Here is a 27,787-nt window from a genome sequence, read left to right as displayed (position 1 = left end):
ATACTTCTAACTTTCAGTTTCATGCCTCTCATCAGATCTGTTGCCAACTGGCTCATTTTGCTTCTTCATGTATGCCTTGGATCAGTCCCTTTCTTTATCTGAAATTTTCCTGCAATAAAGAATATGGAGCCCCCCCCCTTTTTTTTTTGTCTCCGACTGCAATTAGACATATGGAGCTGAAGACAAATCCAAGTTAAATCTTATAAAGAAACGAAATCCTTAAAATATGCAGAGATTCAGGTGGAATGAGAAACTATATATTTGGGACAGCAGATCAAAAAACTAACTTTTAGCTGTCATCAAAAAGTATCTAGCCTTCCTAAATGTTAGGATGAACAATGTCACTAGGTTTGTGTACCTGTCAACACCCCTTTGGTGGCTTTCATCCATCACAAAGATTGAAAACTTATCAGCTTTCTTCTAGGGCTTTCTCCCTCTTACAGTCTTCATGACAATTTTCTGCTTGTTCCCGAATCATATAATCCTTACAAAAATACATCCATCCTTTCTATTTCCTCTGTAAAACCTTGGCTCATTTCTTGAGGCTACTGCAAACTTATCCTGATCTAAGTCCTTCAGCTCAATCTAATGCCCATAATGTTCACACATTTCATCACTCTTATCCCTCATTAAATCCTATATTTTGTTCCCATTTTATAAACTGAAATCTGGTTACAGGCTTCTTATCAATAATTTCAAGACATTCCTTGACTGTGGTTCTTTATTCTTCCTTCCCAATTCATCAGTTCTACAGTTCTCACTCATCGCGTTCCACCAACTCAAACTTGCCAAGCTCTGCTGCTCCCTCAAATGACTTCATCCTCTGTTATTTGCTCCATTAGGGTGGAATTCTTTTCAGAATTGCCCCCATGATGTTGCCTACTTTCATTAAATCTTTCATAAAATCCCCTTCTCCGGTCAATATTTTGGCATTAAAATCTTAATCCCAATATTTTAATGCCATATATAATCTCCTAATGTTAGTACCTTGTAGTCAGGTGCTGCTGAACTACAATTTCCAATTTTTCTCCTCACTGGGAATTGTAGAGAAGCAACATCTGGAGAGCTACAGATTACCCATCCTTGCCCTACTATATATGCATGCAACTGAAATGATCAAATATTCCTTTTGTTATTCCTTTCTCCATTTTCTTTCAGTTGTTCTATTTTAACATTGCCAGCCATTTGACTATCTCATATTGTATAAGCATGGTATAAGCATGAAGTGGAGGAAAAATGGGAAGACAACTGAAGTCCACTGGACAATACAGGGTTTTTTATTTATTTTATTTATTTATATTTCAAATTTAGTCACTGCCCATCTCACTCAAAGATTTTTTGTTTGTTTGTTTTTTGGGGGGTTGGGTTTGGGTTTGGGTTTTTGGGTTTTTTTTGTAAATCAACAAATTATCTCCAGCACATTATTTCTTTAATGTGTTTGGTTGTCTACAATTCTTTGTAGGTTCTTTTTACAACACTTGGCAATCTAAATGGTGAGCATGGGATCTCTTCCCCACTCTCCCCTTCTTAGCATATGTTCTTGTGCAACTGAACTTGGAAGGTTAGAGATGGCATTTGGCATTCATTAGCAAGTTGCACACTTCAGAACCTACATACTCCACCTGGTAATAAAAACTAGATGGTCTAATCCAGTGTCAGGAGAAAACTAAAGTAATATTTCTTGAATATTTGTTAGACCCATGTTTAAAAAATGGATGATACTTCTGATTGAGAAAAGTACTGAAGAAATCTGTAGCTATAGTTGTGCATTTTCTAAAAGATAAACAGCAATCCATTGTCTGCAAGTGTAATAATGATTATAATAATGATAACAATACATTATCTTGTGTTTGAAGACTAAGCACAGAACAGTAACTAAGAAATTAGAATATGGAAAAATACAAAATGGAAACATTAGAAACTTAGGCAACCCTGACTCTAAGGAAATAGCAGAATGCCAGCCAAATGACAACTTAACAATAGAAAGAATAAATAAACCAGAGCCTATAACTAAAATGACTAAAACTAAGTGATGTACAACCTAAAAACAAAGGAACCCTGTCATTGGCACCAATCCAAAGACCACAAGTGCCCAACCTATTCAGGTTTAAGTCCCCTAAATAAGAAAAATTGAAGCCTTGACTTAAACACTAAAACGTTATGCAACAACTATCTAACTTTCATCTCCTTGATATTTCTTTTAGTTTTAATAGGCATAATCTGAAACTGCAGACAGTTCTCTAGAGGGCCTAGTAGCCTAAACTGCCTTTTAATTCAGTGGAGACAAACCAGACATTAGTCCCCCTTAAATGCTGTGTTAGTGCCACCTGGAAAATCTAAGTTGTGTTTATATTCAACTGGTACCCAATCAACAACTAAGACTTGTGTTTCTTGTTTGTATTTATTATTACTGATTTCTGGCCTTATAAACCTAAAGGAACCAAAAATCAGAGCTGGCATGAGATCAAATATTGTTGTGGAAGAAAACTGCCCTACATGAATCACCATCAAAACTCTGGAAGCTGTCCTCAGGTAAGTTGTCCAAGTTCTGACAAGGGCTTATAAGGATTAGAATAGACCAATGGGTACATTTAGAATTTCAAGAGCATGTCATGTGCTCTCATATAAATTTGCAGCCCTGATGGAGAGTGCCCACAACAAAATAATTATCAGATTGATCATGGATGGACACAAAATAAATTCATATGCCAGAAGTCAAACCTGGGAAATGGTGCCAAGCCACCTCTTTCTTTAAAGCAGTAGTATGTTTTCTATCATCCCAGGTGACATATTAATGTCCATCAGTTCTAGACTGCCTAATCCTGATATAAGTTGAATTTTCTATGTATTTATGTTTTTTACATCCTTGAAATATCCTTTCATGGATAAGGAAAGGGGGATGCAGACATTTAATTTAATAAAGCCTCTGTCTTCTAGTTTTGGTGCAAACCTTGAAATCTGAAGAAACCATCATTCTGCCATTTTCACTCATGAGGAAGGAGAGCAATGAGAACAGTGATTAGAGGTATGCAAAATATTTCTGGGTAGAAAAGTTCTAACCTCAGAACACTCTTTATATCTGTCATCTCTGTCAACATCTGTCCTAACCTTGAAATGGACTATTCCAAGTATATTGGATGTGGTTTGACCTTAACATGTGCAATTTTTGTCCTTAGATAGAAATCAGAATGGGACCTTGTAATCAAGATCAGAAAAGCTCATTAAAAAGTTTGAACCACCACTAGAGTGCTATGAACTAGCCGTTTTAAGATTGGATCTTTAAGATATTCCAGTGACCAAATAGAGTGATCTGAGGTCAAAAGGTTTGGCATACTTCCAGTATTGACCTCCTACACTAACCTCCTTTACTTGCTGAGTTTTCAATATACATGTTAATAACCAGCATTACCTGAAAAAAGTGATCTGATTTGCTTTAGGGAAGGCAGGCCATATCTATTTTTGTCTATTATGAAACCTAGGTATATGGATCCAGCCCAGAAAGTTGATAGTATACATAATTCCAGGAACTGGACACACAGGGCAGATTCAAATGGTCATTCAATGAACAGGAGGATACTTTACATTTATGGCACTGGGGATGGGTACTGTATTTTTCCGACTATAAGACGATACTTTTTTCTAAAATCCTTACCCTAAAAACTGAAGGGCGTCTTATTCAAGAAAGTCAGCCGAGAATCACGCGGTTGCTAAACTGCCCATACTTTGTTTCTGCAGAGAGGCTTCCTCCTGTTGCTAGCCTCCAATCACGAGTGAAATAGCTTGTCTCCCAAACAGACTTCCTCCATTCACGAGCCTGAGGTAACTGACGTCAGCTGATGCTGAACAAACCAATTAGAGGAAGGCTGTTTGCAGAGACAAGCTATCTGCAGTTTCACTCATGCTTGAATGTAATCAGTTATGCAAAAGAGCCTGGAAATAGAGCTGCAGAGAGACGGTTTGGACCTCCTCCCACTGAGTGTATCAGGTCAATGTTAACTAATTACTAAATAAAAATGTGTTCTGCACTATCTTTAAAATATTGATTTTTTAATTTTGGGCTGGAAAAGTGGGGGTCCTCTTGTACCTGGGGGCGTCTTATTGTCGGAAAAATACAGTATATGTGGAGAAAAAAGACATAAAGCAGACTATACTAAGTGTTACTCTGCATCGAGACCCTATTCCTTAATGTTACACATTAAATCTTTTTTGAAAAATGGTAGAGAAGCAGATAGTCTCGTAGTATTGAAAATATGATGTTAGATGGTAGGTAGAACCGGTCATGGAACAAGCGATTGGTTCAAAACAGGGAAAGGAGTACGACAAGGCTGTATACTGTCACCCTGCTTATTTAACCTATATGCAGAGTACATCATGAGAAATGCCAGGCTGGAAGAATCACAAGCCAGAATTAAGATTGCAGGGAGAAACATCAACAACCTCAGATATGCAGATGATACCACTCTAATGGCAGAAAGTGAAGAAGAACTAAAGAGCCTCTTGATGAGGGTGAAAGAGGAGAGTGCGAAAGCTGGCTTGAAACTCAACATTAAAAAAACTAAGATCATGGCATCTGGACCCATCAATTCCTGGCAAATAGAAGGGGTAGAAATGGAAGCAGTAACAGACTTCATTTATCTGGGCTCCAAGATCACCGTAGACAGAGACTGCAGCCATGAAATTAAAAGACGCTTGCTCCTTGGGAGGAAAGCTATGGCAAACCTAGATAGCATATTAAAAAGCAGAGATATCACCTTGCCGACAAAGATCCGCATAGTCAAAGCTATGGTTTTTCCAGTAGTAATGTATGGCTGTGAGAGCTGGACCATAAAGAAGGCTGAGCGCCAAAGAATTGATGCCTTTGAACTGTGGTGCTGGAGAAGACTCTTAAGAGTCCCCTGGACTGCTAGGAGGTCGAACCAGTCAATCTTAAAGGAAATCCACCCTGATTGCTCATTGGAAGGATTGATAATGAAGCTCAAGCTCAGATACTTTGGTCACCTAATGTGAAGAGAGGACTCTTTGGAAAAGACCCTGATGCTGGGAAAGATTGAAGGCAAAAGGAGAAGAGGACAGCAGAGGATGAGATGGTTAGATAGCATCACTGAAGCAATGATCATGAAGCTGAGCAAACTCAGGGAGGCAGTGAAGGACAGGAAGGCCTGGCGCGATATGGTTCATGGGGTCACGAAGAGTCGTACACGACTTAACGACTGAACAACAACAAGATAGATGGATGGATGGATGGATGGATGGATAGATAGATAGATAGATAGATAGATAGATAGATAGATAGATCTGAGTCATAGTCAAATATATGCATATAATATTATCTGCAGTTAAATGCACCCACATAAATATAGGTGGAATAATAAACAGTAGGCTCAGAGATAAATATTTCTTCCCCTTCCCCAATCACTTGTACATACTTCTATCTCAGGATAAATACTGCAGTCTATGGAAGCTTATCTGAGACTAAACTAATTATTCATCTTTGAAGTGCCATAGGACTCTGCTATTTTTGTTGCTTGTCTTCTCTGGAATGTGTTAGAAAAAGGATCTATATGAAAACCATCCTTATTGGAGTATTACTGGAATAGTGCAAGGTGATTCTGCTCTTGTTTAAGCCTTAGAGGAACTTTTAATCAGAGGTAGAGAAATTCTTTAACTATTTGTATCTCTTACTTTTATTTATTTAGAAGACCTAGAGGTGTAATGCTCCGTTAGACATTGTTACTGTATTTCAGCAGAAACAATGCGTCAAATGATCTTTTCCCCTAACAAACTGCCATAGCATTTCACACCAGGCTTACATTTTCGATAGAAGGTGGCAAATTCATTTTTGATGTCCCTTCTTTTAATCAGTGATGACAAACAGGTCATTAAAAGATTGCTTGCTGGACTGAATATCTTGTCATTTAGCACCGCTCTTTGAAAAGAGAATATGAGGGTTCACAGAGATCATTAAAAGGACTACCACATATTTCACACATCAGTAAGAAACCAGGGGGAACAAGAAACCTCTTCAGTTTCATAAATGCGTAAGAGGCTTAGAAGGAATGGAAGGTATGAGTCATAAAGAATAGAGAAGTTTTTTTTAAGCCTTTCCATATTATACAATATAATTATTTTAATCCCTCTGTAAAAGGTTTAAGGTTTCACTGGACTAATAAATACACCAGAAATAGAATTTGAAGCAACACCTCATGTGATCCAAAAACCTTTCAACCACCATTAATTTCAATAACCTATGTGATTCAGATCCCCGGAAGTGCACAGATACAAGCATGTTAACAGGCATTACTGTACTCACTTGAGTAAAATTAAAATTAAACACAATTGCCACAATCTGAAAGAATATGAGCAGAACAGCTGGGGCTATGTGTGTACAGCCCATTCAAAATAACAAACACGTTGCCAATCAGCTCCCGACTTCTCCTGAATCTCCCCCCACCTCCAAAAGACCTAATCACTGGCATAGGAGCATTATTAAAAGGTCTCTACCCCTGAAGCTTAAAATCCTATGAGGCTGAGAGCCACAGTTCCCTAAAAAGTCCATGGACAAAAGTGGGTTTGATATTTGGGACTGCAATTTGCTTAAATAAATTGCCATCCTCTTCACAAGAAGTGCTTCTATCAACTAGCGTTCATGGCACAGAACAGCACATTGCACAAAAGCATAAAATAAAGTGATATTTCACTGTTCAACGCATCTATTTTTCTAGTCTCCTGCATAAGGCCACCTCTTAATTATGCACATAAGGAAAGAGATCAGCTCAACAAAAGAAGGCGTTAAAATGTTTAAAATGCATATATCGTGTAATGCTTAAAAGCAAAATAAAGAGAAACAGTGCAAACAACAGAACAATTTAGGCTATTGTCCTGATAACTTATTAACTGCCTCATTCAATAGCAGCAAAGTGTGTGAGGAATCACATCCAGCACTGGATGTAGAGAAGATGGCAAATATCACGCTTAGATTCTTGCAAAAAAGATTTGCTTTATATTTGTTTGCAAGCAAACTGTTAAAGCAAGAGTGTTTGAAATAATGTCTTAAGCCTCTATTGGTCTCCCCATCATCCCTATCAGATTTATTGTATGGACATAATTTTATTCAATTCTAGATATCTGAGAATTGAGACATTTTGTCTTGAATAAATCTTGGCTTTGAAATTGAGTCTTGTCTGCAGGGTAGTCTGTATTTATCAACTCTTACAACTGAACAACAAGGAAGCTCAATGTGAAATCCATTGTTGTCTCACGTCTTGGGAAAAGATTATTAAAAACCAATTAACTTCTACTGTTTCCCTCTGTCCACTCAAAATGCATCAATGTCATTCCATAGTTCCATGTTCACCAACAACTGAATTTTACTTCTAAAATTTTCCTAGTGCCATTTAGGTTTTAACTATTTTTTCCGCTTGAGTCCCCCTCTATTTGCCATATGTTTTCCTGCAGAAAGAATATTCATTGACAAGAACCCAGCCATTCAGATATAGTCTATCTAGATTCTGTAATACTCTCCATAATATCATAAGTGCAACTCATCTACCCTGATGATTCTCCCACTTTTCTCTCACACCTCTTTCCTCATCAGGCACCAACTTTTGTGCATTATTGGAAAAGAAGAAGAAGAAAAAAAAAGGAAGAATTTTTCTCCCTCTGTCATCTCACCAAAGTCAGAGAGAAGAAGGTGATAGATCGATCTCAAATCCTTCATTCCCCAATAAAGAGAACAATCTACAATTAAGGCAAGGAGGAGGATGGGAGGAAGAAGAGGAATATCTTTGCTGCTTTGTGATGAACTATGAACAAAAGAAAATTATCCAGTCTATAATGCTCTTTTAGGTTTTGAGACAAGCATTACAAGTCAGCCAAATAACTATTTCTGATCCTGGAAGTATAAATGCTGAGTGCATAACAAATTCCAAGGGGGAAACCCTTTTGAGGGAGAAGAGAAGGACCTGTCAGATTGGATGGTGCCCTCAGGCCTTACATTACCTATCATTCATCCATAGCAAAACTTTTCAAGTGAAATTCCTTTCATGCTGATGATGTTTCATGAAAGCATCTGTCTGGAGATCTAAGATGTATCTCCTAAATGTTCCCATTTCTGATAGGATTTAAAAACATTTATAAATCTGGAGAATATGTTAGGGCTCTTTTAATATTAATGTCTCCTGATGGTTTGGCGGGTGGGGAAGTGCTGCAGCTGCTAAACTGGGAGGAGGGAGTCCACCTGGTTCCTCCTGCAAGATGAAGAAAAAAGAGAATTAGCCTGAGAATAATATACAGTAGCTTCTCTCCTTGCTGATGTTCTATTGTTAAGGGGATTGTTGAAGGCCTCAGATAAAGGTTACTGGCAAAAATATTGTGATTTTGCTCTGTAGCATTTTGTCAGCTTGCTAGACATTACTTCAGGTGAAATTCATAACAAGTCATTTCGAATTACAGTGAAATCTCAACTGAAGGAGTCTTAAAGATGGATTAGCATTATACACATCAGCAACCAAGGGTTAGTTTCTATGTGAAGAATACCCTTAACAACACTTTCTGTTTTCTCTCTCCTTCATCAGCAGGGAATGCCTGAAATAAACGTATTTGGGAGTGGGGAGAAAAAATCTGTTTTTAACTGCTTCTTTTTTTTTGGCCAGTCTACCACCAAGTGTTAACAGTAACAATAGGGACATCCACAGAGGAGGGTCAAAAAAGTCAAGATGAGGTCATATGGGCAACACATATAAAATATGACATGGATTTGATCATGCCATTATGACCTCCATGTTGACTTTTGACTGACTCTCTCCCCCATGGACTCCCCAAGTAACAACAAAATATTTCAGGTAACAACAGAATACTTCATGGTAGTCTTTAGGGGGAAAGCACTTTCTTTGGGCATCTCTACACTACAACTATTTTCATCCCTAAACCTTCAACTGTAGTTTGAAAGTCATCCACGATTGTCTTTACTTTGATGAGATGGCTGCATTGTTTTTAACATTAATTCTCTCCACTATCTTTTTATTAATAATGTTGTTGATGTCTTTTAATTGTAGTTTTTAACATTTGGATTTTATTCTTGTTTTTATTGTAAGCCACCTAGAGCCACTTTATTGTGAGATGGGCGGCTATATAAATGTGTTAAATAAATAAATGCTCCTGCTCACTTTTTTTAAAAAAAAATTCATTATCTTCATATCCTATCTTTATTCCAGAAGCTCAAGGCAGCATATATAGTGCTCCCTCTTTCACATTTCCCTCCCCCACACAACAATCCTGTGAGGTAGGTTGAGCTGAGAAAGAGAGAGCTCCACCCCAAATCACTATGTGAACTGCCATAACTGAGGGCAGCTTTGAATTTGAGTCTCTTTGGTTTTAGTCTAAAACTGAGGGGATTTTAAAATGCTTTAAAATGCTGAGAACAAAGAATGCAGATTGTTATTCTGTCCCAAATCATCACAGGTCCTGAAGCTCTCCCTGACCTGTCAATCCACTTAAAAAGACAAAAAACTGCTGAAGAGAAACTGACAAATATTGTCAATTTCAGCTCAGTAGTTTTGCCTGGGCAATTGAGAGTGCCCACCATCCTAGCATTTCCCTTACAATATCTGAGATTTAGAAACTGGAAACAAGGGTGAAGCAAGAGTTCCTTCCAATAGGGAAATGAAACCCCAGCATCTTAAATAAAATAATAAATACAATACAATAAATAAAACCATAGCTTTTGCAACCATTTCAACTGGACCACAGCTGAGCTAGAAATAAACTTGACATCATACAAATAGAGATGGTGTTCTAGGAGCACAAAGCTCCAGAGTTGCTTTCAAAATGGCCTTAGATCCAGTCTGTAGTCATTCTCAATATTTAGCTTCTGATCTGGAGATTGATCTTTGCCCGGTGCTATCTTTGTTATTGTCAAGCACAGCACAGTCATTTGTGGTTTCCATCTGCACAACTTTTTCCATATAACCCATGCAGATACAATTCAGTGGCTACCTGAAGAATCCAGAGACCCTGAATACATGTCCCTCTCCTTTTTGACCTAAACTTTTGCCCTCCGCCCTCAATATGAAAAGACTCATACGGATTTCAGTGGCCTTTGGAAACAAGTCCAAATATTAAACTGGTATTATTATGCATCATGTTGTTGAGGATTGGCAAGGCAATGCTCACAAAGAATGAATTAACCTCCTGAGGCTTTCTATTAAGAAGGATTGTGTCTCTTCAAAAGATAATTCTTCCATATTTGGAAAGTGAGTGGGATCACTGGAGTGCAATGCACAGCCAAGAAATCTTCTACCAAGGGAAGCACAACTATCATCACTGCAGAGACTTGTTCATGGGGGGAAAAATGCAGCGAGAGAGAATAGTTTTTCCCAGTAAGTGTCTTGATTTATTAACAAGGCCAACTGAAACTTTACCTCCTGTGGAAGGAAAGAAAACTAGGCAGAGGTTATGCTGCCAAATATTATAGATTTAGAAAATGAGTCTTTCTTAGTTTTGACAGAAAGGACATTAAAAAAATGATAGCCAACCAGTATTGTTCTGTTTAATCTTATCTTCTGTTCCCCATATAAATGGTGCAGTTCTGTCTGCTTTCAACCTAACTAATCAAATAGATATGATGATCAGAACTCTTATATCTGAATTCTGGGGGAAAAAAAAAAGGGTAGGCAATCATTTAAAAAAAAACTGCATTTGCTGAAATGTCCTACTCTCAAGGACACTTCATTGCATAGTAAAGACCTTCTGTCTGCAAACCAGTTGCTGTTCTCCAAGTATCCTCAAGGCCAGATTAAGTCCTCTTCCCCATCTAGTTCAATATTAATTTTTACAGTAATTTTATTAAAGATTACAGTTGCAACAATAGAACTAATACAAACTAAAAAAAGAATAAAAATAAAAGTACAAAACAGAAATAGAAAAGAAAGAAAAGGTAAGAACATCGTAAAGAAAAAGAAAAGAAATATACAAAGAAGTGACTTTCCCTTCATCACAAGTATAAACAATTTTAGTAACTTATCACCTTTACTTAAAATACAACAAATGATCTCTTCTTCCCATATCCCATCTCTTAACTAAGACAAATCCATAAGCATCATAATTTCAGTCCTCATCAGAAAAACCATTAAGACAGCAGCCAGTTTCTTTTGTATGTCCAGTGTAACATACAAATATTTTTCCATGTCATTCTTGTACCCTGTCATTTTTAAATCTACTTTCAAGTCAGTCTGAATCTTGTCAGGTAGAACTTGTTCCTTTTCCATAACATCTTTTAAACACAGTCTATCTATAGAGGCAGACAGTCTTAAAATTAACTTCTGGGTCCATTGTTCAAAAATATCCTTCAGTATGTCCAATGTTAAAATATTTTGCTTCATTCTGTAATTGTGAATTGAGTTTGAGTGTTCTTCTCCTTTAATTATAATCTTTAGTTCGCTCTAGTTCCTTCCAGTGTCCAATTCTTAAAGTCTGATCTTACTATTTTTTAAAATTCAAAACAAAAGCATTTTCCCACAGGAAGGATTCTTATAATTAATTCCAAAATCTTATTTCAAATATATCTGGACCCTTAGTCCATTTGTAACTTTCTAAAATCAAAGTTTTAATCACCCTTTTGATGTTTATTCCAATTTTTTTCTTTAAGTCTTTAAACTTGTATTTAAAATTTCGTTCACTAAGGATTGAAGGAAACCCACCCAGTGTTTTCAGACTTCTTGATCCAAAGGTTCATAATAGCTGAAAAGCAGTTAACAAGCAATTTCCAAAAGTGATTAGAAAAGGCAGCATGAGAACTTAGTGTCCTTTCAAAGGCATCAACCATGGTTTGAGCAAGATGGTTACTCCCTTGTCTCCCAGAGCTCTAAACCTGCCAGAGACTGTTGTTGTGTAGTCTCCTCATGAGGAACAACTGTCTGGAGCACTTGTGGGTGATCTCAAGTCCTCTCCTTATCTGGAGAGAAATTAATCGAAGACCTGGTCTACTCACCAGCTCTTCATTCTGCCATAGTCATCAGCTCCACCATTTCTTCCCTGGAAATCCAACAATGAGATAACATTTGGATGTGGCTCAGGCAGACACATCTCTAATTCTCTGAACTATAAGAAGTAGGAGGAGGTATAAACGAAGTACGTGAAAGGAGCGTCCTTTTGAAGGCACTGACAGTGGCTTGAGCAAAAAGATGGCTATTTCCTCATCTCCCAGAGTTCTAAATATGTCAGAAACTGCTGTCTTGTGGTCTACTCACCAGCTCTTCATTCCATTACAGTCGTCAGCTCCACTTTTCTCAGAGCCATCTTCAGTCTCCCATTTCTTCTCTAGAAGCCACTCTCATTCAATATTAAGAGCAGAAGGAAGTCAACTTTTTTAGGCATCGTGGCCTCCAAGAGCCTGGAGTGCTTTGAAAGGACTTCATAAAGAGGTTTATAAAGGGCTTCCATGCTCCTCACCTTTTCTACTAAAGGCTATGTCACGGGAAGCTATTACATTGCAAACAGAGGAGAACTTTTTTTGTTGGTGTTCAGAAGTCAAACAGTATTTGTGTTGTGCAAGAGATGGAGTAAAGAAAATGTGTGGTGTCCATTAAAGAGAGAGAGAGTTTAGTTTCTATTGTGAAGGAAAGAAGGAAATATCATGGGTGTGAGAGAGAATGAAGTTTGGTCCACCACAGACTACTTCTAATATGCAATCCCTAATCACCTTCTCATCAAAAATGCAGCTTTTAAAGGAAAGAAGATTTTCCGTTATCCACCTTAAAGATACAGTCTTTTCTATTCTTTCTTATACCCATCCCATGCCTGCCTCAGCATACTGATGGTTTTATAATGGCTTTTGTCCCACACCTTAACTAGCATTCTATCTTTTACCTTGCTTAAAGAAGTACGCAATGCAAACTAATGGATGTATGTTCAAAATATTGGGTTTTCATAGACCCTACTCCTAGCTAAATGTACATTGCATTGAATTAGATAGATAGATAGATAGATAGATAGATAGATAGATAGATAGATAGATATAGTATATTACACAGGTGCATATAGAATTAAGCCTTATTTTGCAGGCCAAATAATGGATTTTCTCCAGCAAAAATCAATTTATGTCAATGGAATTATGGGTGAAATATAAAAAAAGCAATGCATGGGGCAAATACTACTAGAAACTAATTATCATGTTGATGAACCAATTTTTGCAGACAACAGAGAGGTGTAAAATGTTGGCCTCTGTTTATTGGAAATACAGATCTAAATTCTCTTAATTATTTCAGAAATGTGGAGCAACTCTCTTGGTGAACCTGAAAAATAAGTCTTGACGCTGAACCTTCCTCAACAAAAGTACCTTAATTCATATCTGCCTTTGAATTCAGAAAGACCAAAAAGTCTGTCAAAAATCTGCTTTATTTAAAAGCTGGAAGGAGGCTTCAATTATTCTAAAGTGCACCTTTTTATTATTTCCATTTTGAAATCCTGCATAATTTGGAAGCAATATATTAGTGACCTCTAAAGCCAATGGAATGTGGTTCTCTTAACAGCTCCTTAAGAGAAAAACATTTGAGAATGCTGGTTTCCCCTTGTCTAGTACAAGCTGTTGCTTGCCTCAATATCTGAGAGTCGTATGCCTCTGGCTTTTAAAGCAGAGAAACAGAGTAACCAATGCTTTGCAGAATTTGTTTCCCCTGTTTCAATGCTGCTTTATTTCTCTGGCATCCTGCTTCTTTCTTCCATTAAAATTGAAGTCTAGCATTTATTTCCACTCAGAAAAGAGAAACCACTGATCCCACAGCTGAACAGGAGAGTCCAAATAAGGAAGCCACAAAGGAGCTTTAGTAAGTGGGATGAAGATTCCCTATCTAAGCCTTCTGGCCCTCTGCCATTTTCCAAGCATCAATATAATTTAGTCAAGCTTAACATCTGGTAGATTTATTCACTTCCATTGTATGCAGCTGGAGACCCCTTTTCCCCAAAGGATATTAAAAAAAAAAAAAAAAGTGAGAACAGTAAATGGTGGTGCTTCTTACTTCCACCCTGCCAGTCTCTATGCAGCAGGGGTTTTGAAAGGAGCATCTACTTCTTTGGCTCTGCTTTAAAAATTCTGCTGGGAGGGCGAATGTAAAGATAGCTACTCCTTGTTCCTTTTTTCCTATACTGCTTCTCTGAGAATTGACAATTGAGTATAATTATATGGAAGAAAAGGAAAGGGATAGGGAAAGAAAATTTATGAAAAGTTAAGGATGAACAGATTCCTCTATTTATTGTCTGTACATTCAAGCATAAATCCATTCCATTCTCTTTTCAGCTATTTAAAAAAAAATACCAAACCAATAATTTATTGAAAATATGCAACATCACCATAAAATATTTATCTTTCTACAGTTTTCCCATAAATATTCTGTGTGCGTGTGTGGGTGTGGGTGTATTTTGGGGAGGCTGAACTCTGGCACGCAAATTCAAAGAAACACGCAGCCTGAAGGAAAACTGTTTGCTGTGTCTTAGTGTGAGAAATACGAACTTGGTCAATTCACTGCCCTTCCTGCAGGCTGACATCTCAATGAGCCCTCCTATCTTGTTTGTTCCTTGTATATTTTTGCAGCTCGCTTATTTCTTTTGTTTCCCAAGGGGCACATGGCTTGTTTACCCATTCATAAAATTCAGAAAACATCTTAAAAATAATTGTGAAGCTATACCAGGCACAGCGGGTTAAGAGTCTGGTACTGATATAGTCATTGCAATGTAATGGGACCAGTCAACCCCAACTAAATGTTTTCCATGTAAGCAGTACTTTTTAAAACAGAAAACAAAAATGTATATTCACCAAACACTAGCAGAAAAAACTCAGTCAGATTTACTTGTCCATTCTTAGGATTTTTCCCCACTGCTGAATTGAAGTAGTATTGACCCATTTTGGAGTTAGCCGAAAATAAAATTGGCATGGCATATCCCATCCCCCTTGCTGATCCTTTCCTGCCTCTACTGGCCCTGTTTCAAGTCACTGCTATCCTCTCACTTCCCTTTAGGATAATAGGTATCGAAAGCCTATATAGATAGATAGATAGATAGATAGATAGATAGATAGATAGATAGATAGATAGATAGATAGATAGATAGATATACACACACACACACACACACACACACACACTTTAGGATTGCACATGGATGGTGTCAGAATTAAGGGGAAAATAATCCTTTAACATTGCTACAGCTAAGGACAGTTTAAGCCTGTCTTAGTCATAGGCAGGGGACAAGATGAAGGCAACTTCAGGGGACATGGCAGAACAAAGAGGTTGCTGAGGCAGGTTTGTGCTATGATTAGGTGGAAGGGAGGAAAAGACCTGTGCCTTTGAATGAGCAATGACAAGTCCCTGACCTGAGTTCCTGCCCTAAAACAGCACAACTCTCATCCCGGCTTGGAAGGGCATGGGTTGACTTTTATGAGAAAGGAACACTTAGGAGTGGCATAGAAAGAAGATTTTTTTCCCCATTGAATTAAGGCAATTATTCCAATCGATGAATCGCTTCTTTATGTCTCACCATGTGCTTCCATTCTATGTGCTTTGTGGATCATATCCTAGCTATAGAAATGGATTCGGTTTAATGGAAACTAGGAGCCAATCTTTTCTACTTTTGCCATCCTGTTTATAGGCTGCGGAATGAAGAAGGGGCTGCAATTATTTGAAGGGGGGTACGCAAAAGCCTCTCTCTGTTCTGTGCTGCCAATTGCACACACGGCCAGCACCTGATACAAACTTTAGGTATTTATTGCTGTCATAAATCCTTAACTGTAGTGATATAAATGTGTTGCCACCTGTAAACTTTCTGCTTAGAGAGTGCAAACACAAACATTTACTTTTCAAATAGTGCAGAGAGACCAAATGCCAGTTCAGAAACAATCCCAAAATGGTCAGGTTCGAGTACAAAATTCAGCCTGGTGATCCAAGGAATCCACAGTCACAGGCAGAAAGGGTGGAACACAAAGAGCCAGTCAAGCTGCAGTTGCTTTTATGTAGCCCCTATTAACAGCTTGACTAATTTGCAGAGTCATGTTTCGTTCTTTCAAGGAGACGGCTTAACTTCTTTGCTCTTCTTAATTGGCTGGGCTTGGGATCTTGATCTAGCCTGCACCTGTGACTTTCCAACTACAGGCAGTCCCTGTTTAGCAACTGCCTTGTTTCGCAACCATTCACCGTTACAATGGGGATGAAAAAGTAACTTTACAACCAATCCTTGCATTTGCAACCTTCACAGGTCTGTAAAGCAAAGGAAAGCTCAAGTAAGATCATAAGCAGCATCATGGTTTCACTTAGCAACTGCCTTGCTTAACAACCAAGTTGCCAGTCCCAATTGGGGTCGCTAAATGAGGACTACCTGTAACTCTCATGGTGCAGGCTGGTGTCAAGCTGTTCAGCTTCTGAATCTGAAACCTCAGACTGCCCATAAATCTGTCATCCCCAGGACTGCTCTGCCTCATTCAGACAATCTAGGGCATCCAGTAGTTACTGCCTCCAACTGGTATTTGCTGCCATCATCTCCTTTTCTTCCCCTCAGCTAGGAAAATAGGAGCAAAAGCAGGAAAACGCCCTCTGTTAATTGAAAAGACACAAGGGCAATTTAAGACTTATAACTGGTAGTCTGTCTACAGAGGCCTAGGTGTTCTAAGGAACTATTACCAGATTATAACCCCAAAGCCACAAACGAATACCAAAAATGTATGTATAAAATAATATTTAGTTTATTAAGAGTATGGGGGGGGGCATTGTTAGGCTTAATGAAACAAGAATCTGGATTCAAGAACAAATGTGAATAAAGAAACAAGTGGCGGGCTTACCAAAATCATAAATGAACCTCATAAAAAATAGCTGTTTAAAATAAGCAAGCGAGGCTCAAGCCTATCATATACAAAAAAAATAATAATAATAATTTGCTCTTTCTCTACTAGTCACTGTATTTAAATATTTGTGTGGGTTCAATTCCTTTCTGCATCTTGGAAGTCTCCAGCTCAACTGAAACTGAAGCTTTCAAAGAATAAAAGGCACAAGCAAACTTCTCCCTAGCTATTTACCCTCAAGCAGGGAGTTGCATTTGTTCAGGAATCTAGCCACCTGGCCCTCCTTAGTTCCATACTGGGGGGGGGGGGGGGAGAGACGGGATTATTTGTAGTCAGTTGTGTGTGCCTTCTGATTTAATGAAGGTCTCTGGAGCTTGCCTTGCCAGAGGTGGCTGCTTTAGGGCAAAAAAGTTTAGAGCAAATTTGACCATACTCCCTCTCCTCCATACATATACACTTGCTTAAATTCTCATTTACTAGATGGGAAAGTGAAGTTGAAAGGCCAAGGGAACAGATATTGGGCTTAGAATCAATAGAAAGTCATCTCAACTCCAGTTCAGTGCTTTCAAATGTTGTAAAAATAAAATAAACCTAATGTTACTGGCATTATTTTAAAGTGTGTGAATCCTTTTTGAGAAATAGTTAAATAAATTTTACTTTCTTCGTTACTTCATTTAAAATCCCACTAAAAGCTACTGTAGCCAAGTACATCCACCACAGCAGGAAAACTGTAACCTTTCCAAGCAACCTGTGAACCTCATAAATGATGGAATGGTTATTCTTCCACCACTAGTCCAATTAGATCTCAGATTATGCATGGCCTCCAACTAAGTGCCAAGCTGGGCCTATACAACTGATCAACGATAACAATCAGCAGCAGAGGCCAGTGGCACAGAAGGGGTGAAGCTCTAGCAGTTAGGGAGGAAGAAGTAAACATTTAAACAAGTACTGAATTTAACTCAGGGATACAGAACCTTTGCGTCCATAGGTTAGTTTAGGATTCCCAGCATCCTTCGTTATTGATCAAATTATTGATCAGAGTAGAAGTACACTTCTGAAGGACTACAGAGTCCCTATCCCTAGTTTCAGCTACAGCCTAGCTATTGATAGATCACTGAGTGTTACAACTGTAGAAATGATCTGGTACATTTGAAGCAATGACTTTTGGGGAGAGCATTGAAAGAGTGAGCTGTCCTGCATTTAGCTGTTTTGTTATTATATTGGGACCTCTTCACTGCCTTTTTGTTTTTCATTAAATAAGCGAGAGTTATTGGTTCTAAGATGACAAAGTTGGCCATTTTTGAGATTCTATATCCAGTCACAAAGCACAGATCTCTAAACCTCCACTCTGTAAACCAAGCAATTGTTATTACAGCAAAAATGTCCATTGGATTGGTTGGGCTGATATTATTTGATCCCTACAAATCAGGAGGCCAAAACAAGACCATCCAGGGATCTATATCCTCCAGCAGTATCGTTTTCTTTGCAAAATCCTCAGTCTGCCAATAAAAGAGCATCATGTTCCAGAACCAGCTGTTTATGTCCAACATTATTGCACCAAATTTGTGTAATGTCACGTGGGAGAAACATTCAGTAGATGAAAAGTCTGGCAATATTAAATGGAAAAATTGTTTGCTAATTACTGACATTGTCTTTCATATGGCAGTAATCATTTTGATTCTAACATCATTCTCAAAGGTAATATTAGTAAAAAGGCTCCTTTTTAGGTGTGATACTGCTGGCTGCGTGCCCATCTTTTGCTGGTCAAATATGACATCCATAGCCTTAGGTTGACTTTGCTGTGACAACTTCGTGTACAGGGAAAAAATATACCAATATGAGATAAGATAATGATGAAACTTATTCAGCCTCAAAGATAATTGTGGTTTTTAATGGAATTCCATTCCCCCACCACTTTCCAGGATTCTACAGATGGTTGATGTTTGAGCTTTCTCCTCATGTTAGCTCATGAACAATGTTCCAGCTTAGCTCAAAACCACTTATTGTATTACTATAAGTTTCTGGGTAAATATGTCAATTAAGGCCTGAGCTAAAGAAGTTTGATTCTTCCTTTCAGTAGGAAGGCAGAAAACCAGAAGGACAGTTTTGGGTGATTCTGAAACAATACCATTTCCACGGGTGAGTGAATGGAAATGTCTCAAGCTTTGCAAGGCTGGCATACTCAGAAACAAGAATCACTTCAGTTTCTGGAAAGATCTTTGTTGCTAGTAGTGTAATATAACAGAATCTTGAAAGCCCATTGGAGCAATTCTGCTGTTCAATTTATACCTAGCACGAAGTTGGCAAAATTGTTGAGTCTCTTTCTCCTACACCAAGGTGTCTCTTTTATAAGAGTCCCTTTTCATCTTCTGTGTTCCCAGAGTCTGCTAGACATTTCATCACAGTATGACATGGGAAAAATCTTTGAAGACTTAGGTGGATTTTCTTGTTCTATATCCCTTTTGTCACAATCTACTTATATATGGAAAAGGGACTGCACTTCCTTTGAATCAGTTGGGGAACATAGCTTTACTTTAAGTGAAACCATTGATCCACCAAGCCCAATGTCTTTGATATCAGACTATAGCTGTCTAGGGTTTCAGGACAGAGTTCTTCCATTCCTATGTGGAAATGCCATGTATTGTATCAGCTTTCTGGATGTAAAGCTGATGCTCTGTCCTTAAGCTGTGCCAAATGAAAATGTTCCAAAGGGCTGCAAGTCTGAAATGAGAGACTTCTGAATTAGCAATGCAATTGGAAAAGTGAACCAGGTATCAAATCAACCCATTACCCAAAGAAAGAAAGGTGGAAACCATTCCTCCCTCCCAGAAGGGACTGGCTACTAATCCATCACATGGCATCAGGAGGAGAAATAGGCATAGCAGTTTGAACCTTGATTTCACTATAAATAGATCTTGCACTGGATACATGACAGTTGATGGAATTCTTTTGTAATGGTTTCTTCAGCTTTTCTATAATAAATCTACTTATCAGACTTTCTTGTACCCTTGAGTGCCTTTCTATGTATTTTCAGCCCAGCTTATTGGAGAAGTCTGATCGTAGGTGTAGTTCAAAATCCTGGCCCTTGATCTTTAATGCCTTAAACAGCTTAGGAACTGACTCTCTTGCTGTGAATCTTCCTGTTACTTCTATCAAAGGACAGCTATGTTGAAGATACCCCCACTGCTAGAAGCTTGGCTATCTGGTTTGAGAGAGGGGGCTCCCTGTGAGGTGTGTTTCATTCCACATTTCCAGTAGTTAGGAAAATGGACAGAATGCAGAATACTCAAATTCTGAATAAATAAATACATTCCATAATAAATAAAGGAACAAATAATAGCGATGGATTTCTCAGTCAAATATAGAGTGAATGAATAATGTTATATTTCATTTAAATTAGAAATGATAAAATCAAAGTCTTACACTTAATGTTCTATGTTTGGGTGTTACATGACAAACGTTTATGTCAGATATCCTATCTCAGACTGTTGCTTAGACCTGTAAATGGTACTCAAAGGTAAATATGTGAAGCATGTTCAATTAAGAGGAGAAATTTCAGTTGAGAATTCCGCTTTGATCCCTGGTAAGATTGTTCCATGTTTCCATTGTAAGTAAGATTTCTGTTTGATTTGCATGACACTGTAATCATCCAGGCATTTCAATTTCAGTTAACACTGGAGAAGAAATGAATGACTGCAGGGAATGCCTTTTTAAAGAGAGTAATTTCAGCTATAAAATAATCTGCTAATTTGCTTTGTGTGATCTCATTACTACACAGATTTCTCTTTAAAAAAATTTGATCAAATATTTCACATAGCTCAAGTTGCCTCCCATGAAATGTTAAACTGGAAAGTGTTACTCCTTATTTAGACTCATTGAATATAGATGCTTTGATAGATGGAAAGGTTAAAAAAAAAATCCAAAGCAGAAACATTTAGCTATGTGAACTCCGTTTCAGTTATTATTATTCAGAGATGAATAAGTCATCTTAGCTGTGAACTTGGTAATTAATTCCTTGTACTCTTGAACTGAGTGGGAATGGAGTACATCTTTTTTCATTTCTGTTCCCAGACCATGCTGGTAACTGCAATAGCAAATCTCTGGAGCCTCATTCCATTGGGCACAATTTACAGGAAGCCAAGGGAAGGGTCTTAAAGCAGGAAACAAATCCAAGCCAAGCCAAGCCTTAACAAAGTTATCAGTTTTCTATTTAACTCACTAAGCATGTGATATGGAAAAGTGCCTCTATAAATTTAAAGGCTATTACAAGCATTCTGGAAAATGTTATATTTACATGGCAACCAGTTTATTATATTTACATGAACATCTGTTGCAGGTTCACTAAACCCCTAAAAGCAGATGGACATAAAGAAAAAAACCTAGTAATTAACAAAGCTATATGTTGATTAAATCAGCATGTGGTTAATTTTAATGATGGCTGATTTTAGTGGGGCTTGCAAGCAAATCTCTAAACTGATATGTTGATTGGTCACAAAAGCATAAAGAGAAGTTCTTGTACATTTACAACAATCTATCACTAAAGGGCCTAGTCTGCTCCATTTGAAGTTAATAGTAGCAAGTAATTAACCGATGAATTCGAGTCACGGCCATCATTGCTTTACAACTAGTGTCCTTTAATGTAGATATGTATTCCAAAAGGAGTTCGTGTAACTAGCCAGAAGACATATTGAATGTCTGAATCTGTAATAAAGAATTTCATGTAAGGTTATTTGTTTTTTCTTGCTTTAAAAAACATAGCACTATCAAAGATTCATGTCTGTAGCTAATCTACTAGACTCATTGGTAGTCTAGAGAAACTGGACTGAGTGAAAGTCTAACACAGATTTCTGTAACAAAATTAGAAATACACAGAATAAATTATGTCCGGTCTGCCAATTAGTTACTCTGTACATAAGCAAGAGCTAAAATAGTGTTAATCCTCTAATCATACATATTAATATGGCTTTCAACCATATTAGAATGTGCTGACTCGAAAAATCAATGGTAATGATCCAAAAGTAATATTTATTGGCATCATTGCATTAATGGCTCAATAAATACTTGAATACTTATGTTAGAAAATTGGCTCATGTTATTCTGCACTAAAACTTCTGAAGTAGTTTTATGTAGGTCAGATTTAGCTTCTTTAGAATGCAAAAGAATTGGAAATTTATCCAATAATATTTGCATTATTTAGGAATGTACATGTTGAGCATTATGACAGGCAAAAAAACAAGGCTGCAGAGCTGCATCTATACTTTCAATCCATAGGGTTTGCATCCTAGTCATTTTTCTCTCTGTCCTTCTCTTCCCAACTGCAAACTTTTCTAAAGATGGATATCACATGCAGAGGGATTCCAAATGATCACCTTAAAACTGAGAAAAAGACAACCATTCATTATGTACCATCAAAGTAACAATCCCCCCCCCCCAAAATATGTTTTTGCTTTTTCAAAAGAAAGCTGGTCCTATTGTGCATTCCTCCAGATTTGGAAACCTGAACCTAAAACCAACGGGATTTGGGTAACTCAGAGGCTCAGTATAACAACTTTAAATGAGCTAAAGATGGCGACACTGTGTATGTGGATGTTGTTAATGGTGCTCCGGAGAGATTGTGTAGGAAGATTTTTTTTCAAGGTTTTTTGGACATTGAGGTTGGTTTGTGGAAGTGGAGGACTGTGCCAATAGGAGGGCTGGGTCAAGAGGTTGGAGAACTGGAAGAGCAGAGAGTAGAAAGGTAAATAGAGAATGGAGAGTTGGTTGGAGAGCTGGACGGTGAGCTTGGAGTTGAAGACGGAGGAGAGAAGATGGGCAAATTTCATGGATGATTAGGACAGTCTTCGATGGTGGTGCCCAACCCCCTGGACTCCCAATGGACCCCTTGGACCCCAGTGGATGGATTGGATTATACCAGTGGACTACTTCCTTTGTGTTGTGATGAACAGCCAGAGCCGAGTCTGAGTCTGTGAACCTGAGAGTTGGCTGCTGCAGCTTTAGAAGATGGTGTGGACCCCATGATGGTGGCAGAGCTTGCAGGGAAGACAAGCTCCCTTGGCCCTCGCTGAGGCTGGCGGCCGGACCTACTTGCATGGACACTGGCATTGTGGAGTATGATAGACAGCTGGCTGGACCTTTAACTGACTTACTGGGTTTTGAGAGTCTCGGACCCTTGGAGGCAACATTATTTGAGGGACTTCAACCTGCCATCCCTAGGGGTGGGGTCAGAGGTAGCTCAGAAGTTCATGGAAACCATGACTTCCATGGGCCTGTTCCAGGTCATCCAGGGTCCGACTAGGAATATCAGTGCCATACCCAATTTGGTGTTCTTGTTGAAGTGGTGCTTCTTTGATCTGGAGTTGGTGGACCTATTTTTGGTCCCCTTGGCATGGTCAGATCATGACTTGGTAGCTATGAGCTTTTCTTCGGCCATACCCCTCCACAGGGAGGCTAGACCTATTAGATTGGTCTGCCCCCAGAGACTGATGGACCTTGATGGGTTTCAGAAGGAGCTGGGGATCATAATTGAAGACCTGCTGTGTAGTACTGCTGAGACCCTAGTCATAGACATCTGTTGCATACAAATATCATGCATGATAATTTATTCAAGGGCAGAAACAGAAAATGTAGAAAAAATGAAACTGTAGCATTGTCAGATATTTTCATCAGACAAAAGAGAGGTTGGGGGGGGTATAATTCCACATCCCATGGGGTAAAATTCCATCCATTGGTCTTACACCTGACTGTGAGATGAATGGAACTCAATAAGATTTATATCTGAGTAGACATATTTTGTATTGCATCCTTCATTTAGTGCAATAATGATGAATCAATGTGATCATTGCTTCTTTTGTACTATTTTAATTCAAGAATTTTCAGCAACTTTATCAAAATGCTCCCGAGCAAATGACAGAGAATTTCAACTGCGTACATACAAATGCAATGCATAAAGAAGCGACAAGCACAAAAACAGCCAAGAGAGATATGATCCTAATGAGACAACAGGAAGAAAAGCCAATCAGTAGCTCTAAATTCATCTAGAACAAATAGTTGAAAATCTGTGATCAGGTAACCAAGAGGAGTAACTCTGGGTGCCAGGTCCTTCTGGAAAGCATTTTGTTTCATGTAATATTAGATGGCCAATGAAAGCAATTAGCTTTCTAATACTGGCATGTTTCACTAAGGTTGAATATTGGCTTTGTTTCTGCATACCTAAACTTTTACATTCTTTTCTCCCCAATTAATCCAGCACATCTCTGGGTTACCACTGCCCCCTCCCAAGGTTAGGGCAAAATATCTTTCTTTGCTCTTCTTCTAGTATGTGAGAATTTTTGGTGTTGTTACATCTCATGCAATGACAGTCTTCCCCAACTTGGTACATTTTTTGTGTGCTGGACTGCAAACCCATCACTTGGCAGCCTGGGGAATTCTAAGCTGAATTATAGTCCAATATATATGGAGGGCACCAATTTGGGAAAAGCTGGTGTAGCAGATTTTTATCTTACTGAGCTTTAAAATGTTGTTGTAACTAATGCTTTCCTGAAGATGTTGCTGCAAATAAGAAAAGTTTATGGAACATTTAGACTGTAATCTTGACAAAGGAGAAATATAACAAAGTGACCTCTTCCTTAGGCAGAAGTTCAGTTCCAATTAAAATGAATTAACTGTCTAAAAAACACAACAACCCCAAAATGCTAAATGTAAAGCTCAGCGATAAGAAATCCCACCATATGCTACAGCACCTCTTTATACTCATTCAGTGATTACAAGGATCAACGAAACATTGTTAGAAATCATTGTGGTTCATATGTATGCTACTGCAGAGATTAGATTAATTAAGCTGATAAATCCCTAGCACAGATCAAAAAACATTTGACAGTGAATGAGAAAACCAAGGGAAAGGCAAGCAGGTTTTGCCAAGAAGCTTCCATCGGTCCAGAATGATTGGCAAACCTGCAGCGTTGAAGAAAGCAACAGTGGACAAAAATGCCAGGTAAGTCCAGGCTCAGAAGTCTGATCTGTATTGTGAAATTGGCTCTGAGAAACAAAAGAGACTTATCACTGCAAAAACAGGATGATGCCTGTCTTCTTCATGAATGAGGAGCTTTCCCTTTCCTTCTCAAGAAATATGATGCTCTTAAATGCCATTGAATGAATTTTAGTGGATCCTAGTTTGCCAATGTTCAATATAGTTTGAGAAAAGAAGGAGAATATGGCAATAGTCCAGCCAAGGGGCTTCTTCCAAAATAGATAGAAAGAAGAATGACTCTTGATTTAAGGTGAACTCTGTGGTATCCCTGTCTACCAACTGCTGTATTCGCCTTCCTCTTCATTACATTTGCGCAGATATTGGCACCTTTCCTTTTTTTTATTGCTTTTTCTTTCCATTAAGATGGTGAGAGCTTTCTCAGCATCAGGCCAGACACCTGGATTGTGAAAAAGAAGAGGTAAGCACTTTCATTACATGCCAGTTCATAAATCCCACAAAAAAGTTTGTATCCTCCTTAAAGCAGGTTTCCTTAAGTATGTCAACTCTCATAATCCCCAGCCAGCATAGCATTATTTTGGAGAATAAAGGAAGGAGGCTATGGCCATGTTGCAGTATATCATCACTGTGGTCAAATTGTTCGTTTTCCACATGTGTAGTTAGGGAGAAAGCAAAAGAGTACTAAGTATAAACAGAAGGGATGAAAAGAAGAGAAATCCTTGACAATATTCCTAGGTTTGGGACACTCTTTACCTTTTCTGGACATATCTTGCAGTCATATCTGGAGACAAAGAAACTGGACTAGGAGGATCTTTGCTCTGGTCTCAATAAATAATTTTTTATGATTCTGAGTAATGCCCAGCCATTCTGTTAGAAATGTGAGGGAAAATATCCCATGTCATAGCTAGCAAGCAGGAAATAGAAGGCTAAAAAGAAAAAAGAAAAAAGAAAAGGAATGTAACAAATGCTGAAGGGAATCTAGGACTGGAGAAGACAGCAAATTAGACATGAAATTGCAATGCAATTTGGCAGCATAAAAGGTCAATGCAATTTGAGACCGCATATGCCAAGAATTCCTGTCACAAACCAGGGAGGTTATGGCCTATTACCAATTTTGCATACTTAAATGTCTTGGCTACTGGAATGAGCTTTGTCAAAAAAAAAGAGCCATTTAAAATGTCTTGGTGTTTAACCAAAGTAAATCACAAACATTTCCGACTTTTCTTTTTTAATCTGAAACAGCTGTATTCAGACAACTCATCTATTCATCAACATCCAAATCAGGCCCTGCAATAGAAGATGAGGGACAGTTTCAAGTGCTCTAAGAATTGTCTTCTGGACCAGCCAAAGTCTAGAAAGTATTTTCTGGCCTTACCAGGTACCCATAACATGATTTCAGAACTGAACTCACTGAAAATGAGTCATGCTGATTAATTACATTTGTACTAGATATATTTTAGAATCTAAAACTCTTTAATAACATCTTCTTACCACTTGGTTATCACTTTCCTGTTTATAAATATATCTTTTTAATATGATTAGTTCCATCATCTGGCCTGTGTCATCTTTTCCCATTCCATCCCATATACTTCTACTGTATAAATGTCAGAAGACCAATAAAGAGCATGTTAGCATATCCACTCCCCGCAGAAATGACAGATCATCAGCAAGACCTTACCGAGAAAGGAATGGAGTGATCTTGAAAATGATTCTGTAACTCCAGAAGACAGGATCCATCTGACTGTTAATCTGGCCACCTGCTTATTAGAACCATGTCCCTTTTGGTTGGTTAAGGCTTCTCAGGAGGTGATATGTGGTTGGATCCATGCATTGCTGAATTCTACCTTGAAAAAAGGGGGTGATTCTGCCTGCTTTGAATGATGCAGTGGTGTACCACTTCCTCAAGAAGCCATAGCTGGATCCAATAGTTCTGGACAATTTTCATCCTGTCTCCAACCTTCCCTTTTTGGGTAAGATTGTGGAGAAGGCCCCTTAAGGAAACAAATTATCTAGACCTATTTCAGTTGGTTTTCAGGTCAGGGCATTGTTCAGAGATAGCATTGATTACACTTGTTGATGACTGCGGGAGGAGCCAGGACAGGGGTAGTGTGACCATCCTAGTTCTTCTTGATTTCTCAGTGGCTTTCAGCACCATCAGTCATGGTATCCTTCTGGACTGGTTATAGAGTCTGGGAATGGAAAGCATAAGATTTAGGTGGTTTTCCTCCATTTGCTCTGACTGGTTCCAGTCAGTGTTGACAGATGAGGAGATGTCTGACCCAAAGCCCATGTTTGCAAAGTCCATTGGGGTTTGATACTCTCATCTCTCCTGTTTAACATATACAAGAAACTATTAGGCAAGGTTATCTGTCCAAACAGGATCAGGTACCTATCAGTATGGTAATGATAATCACTGGTTCTGAATGGGGTGGTGGTCCCTTGTTCAGAGTTCCTCCTGGAACCCCAGCTCCTGCTCAGTGAGCAGGTGGCAGCTGTAGCTAGGAAGGCCTTTCCCTACCTGGTGCACTAATTTCACCCTTTCCTGGACCAGGAGTCCCTTTTCAATGTCATCATGCCGTAGTTTATTACCTGTGGACTATTGAAATGGGCCTGTTCCTGAAGACCACTTGGAAGTACATCTGGTTGTGAATGCAATGGCTCAAGCTGGGTATACCCTAGAACACCTTTGCAAGCTACATTGGTTACTAGTGAGATTCCAGGTGCAGTTCAAGGTGCTGGTTATCACCTATTAAGCCCTTCATGGAATAGGGCCTGGGTCTATAAGGGACTACCTCTCCCTCATCATTTCTGCCCCCTCTGTAAGATATGACTAAGCAGGTGCCCTCTATGTCTCTCCTTAAGCAATGTCATCTGCTGGGACTTAGGAAGCCCACCTTCTCCTCCACGGTGCCTGCCCTCTGAAATAACATCCCTCCATAGCTTCAGAATAACCCTTTCTACCCAGTTTAGCTTTGGTGCATTCA

General features: G+C 38.5%; 1 long non-coding RNA gene across 1 annotated transcript; it reads right to left on the bottom strand.

The window, feature by feature from the left end:
- Positions 1-23,680: 23,680 nt before the first annotated feature.
- On the bottom strand, positions 23,681-27,165 carry LOC148214170 (uncharacterized). The gene is made up of 3 exons (XR_015798433.1): positions 26,482-27,165; positions 25,557-25,729; positions 23,681-25,242 (listed from the first exon to the last, which is right to left on the bottom strand). It is a non-coding gene; the product is annotated as an uncharacterized LOC148214170 (long non-coding RNA).
- Between the last annotated feature and the right edge of the window lie 622 nt (positions 27,166-27,787).

Source organism: Python bivittatus, unplaced genomic scaffold (assembly GCF_059951505.1).
Source record: "Python bivittatus isolate LINGU-HERP-01145 unplaced genomic scaffold, Pbiv_v1 ctg000700_np1212, whole genome shotgun sequence".
Lineage (NCBI taxonomy): Eukaryota > Metazoa > Chordata > Lepidosauria > Squamata > Pythonidae > Python > Python bivittatus.
This window is presented reverse-complemented; position numbering and strand designations above follow the sequence as displayed.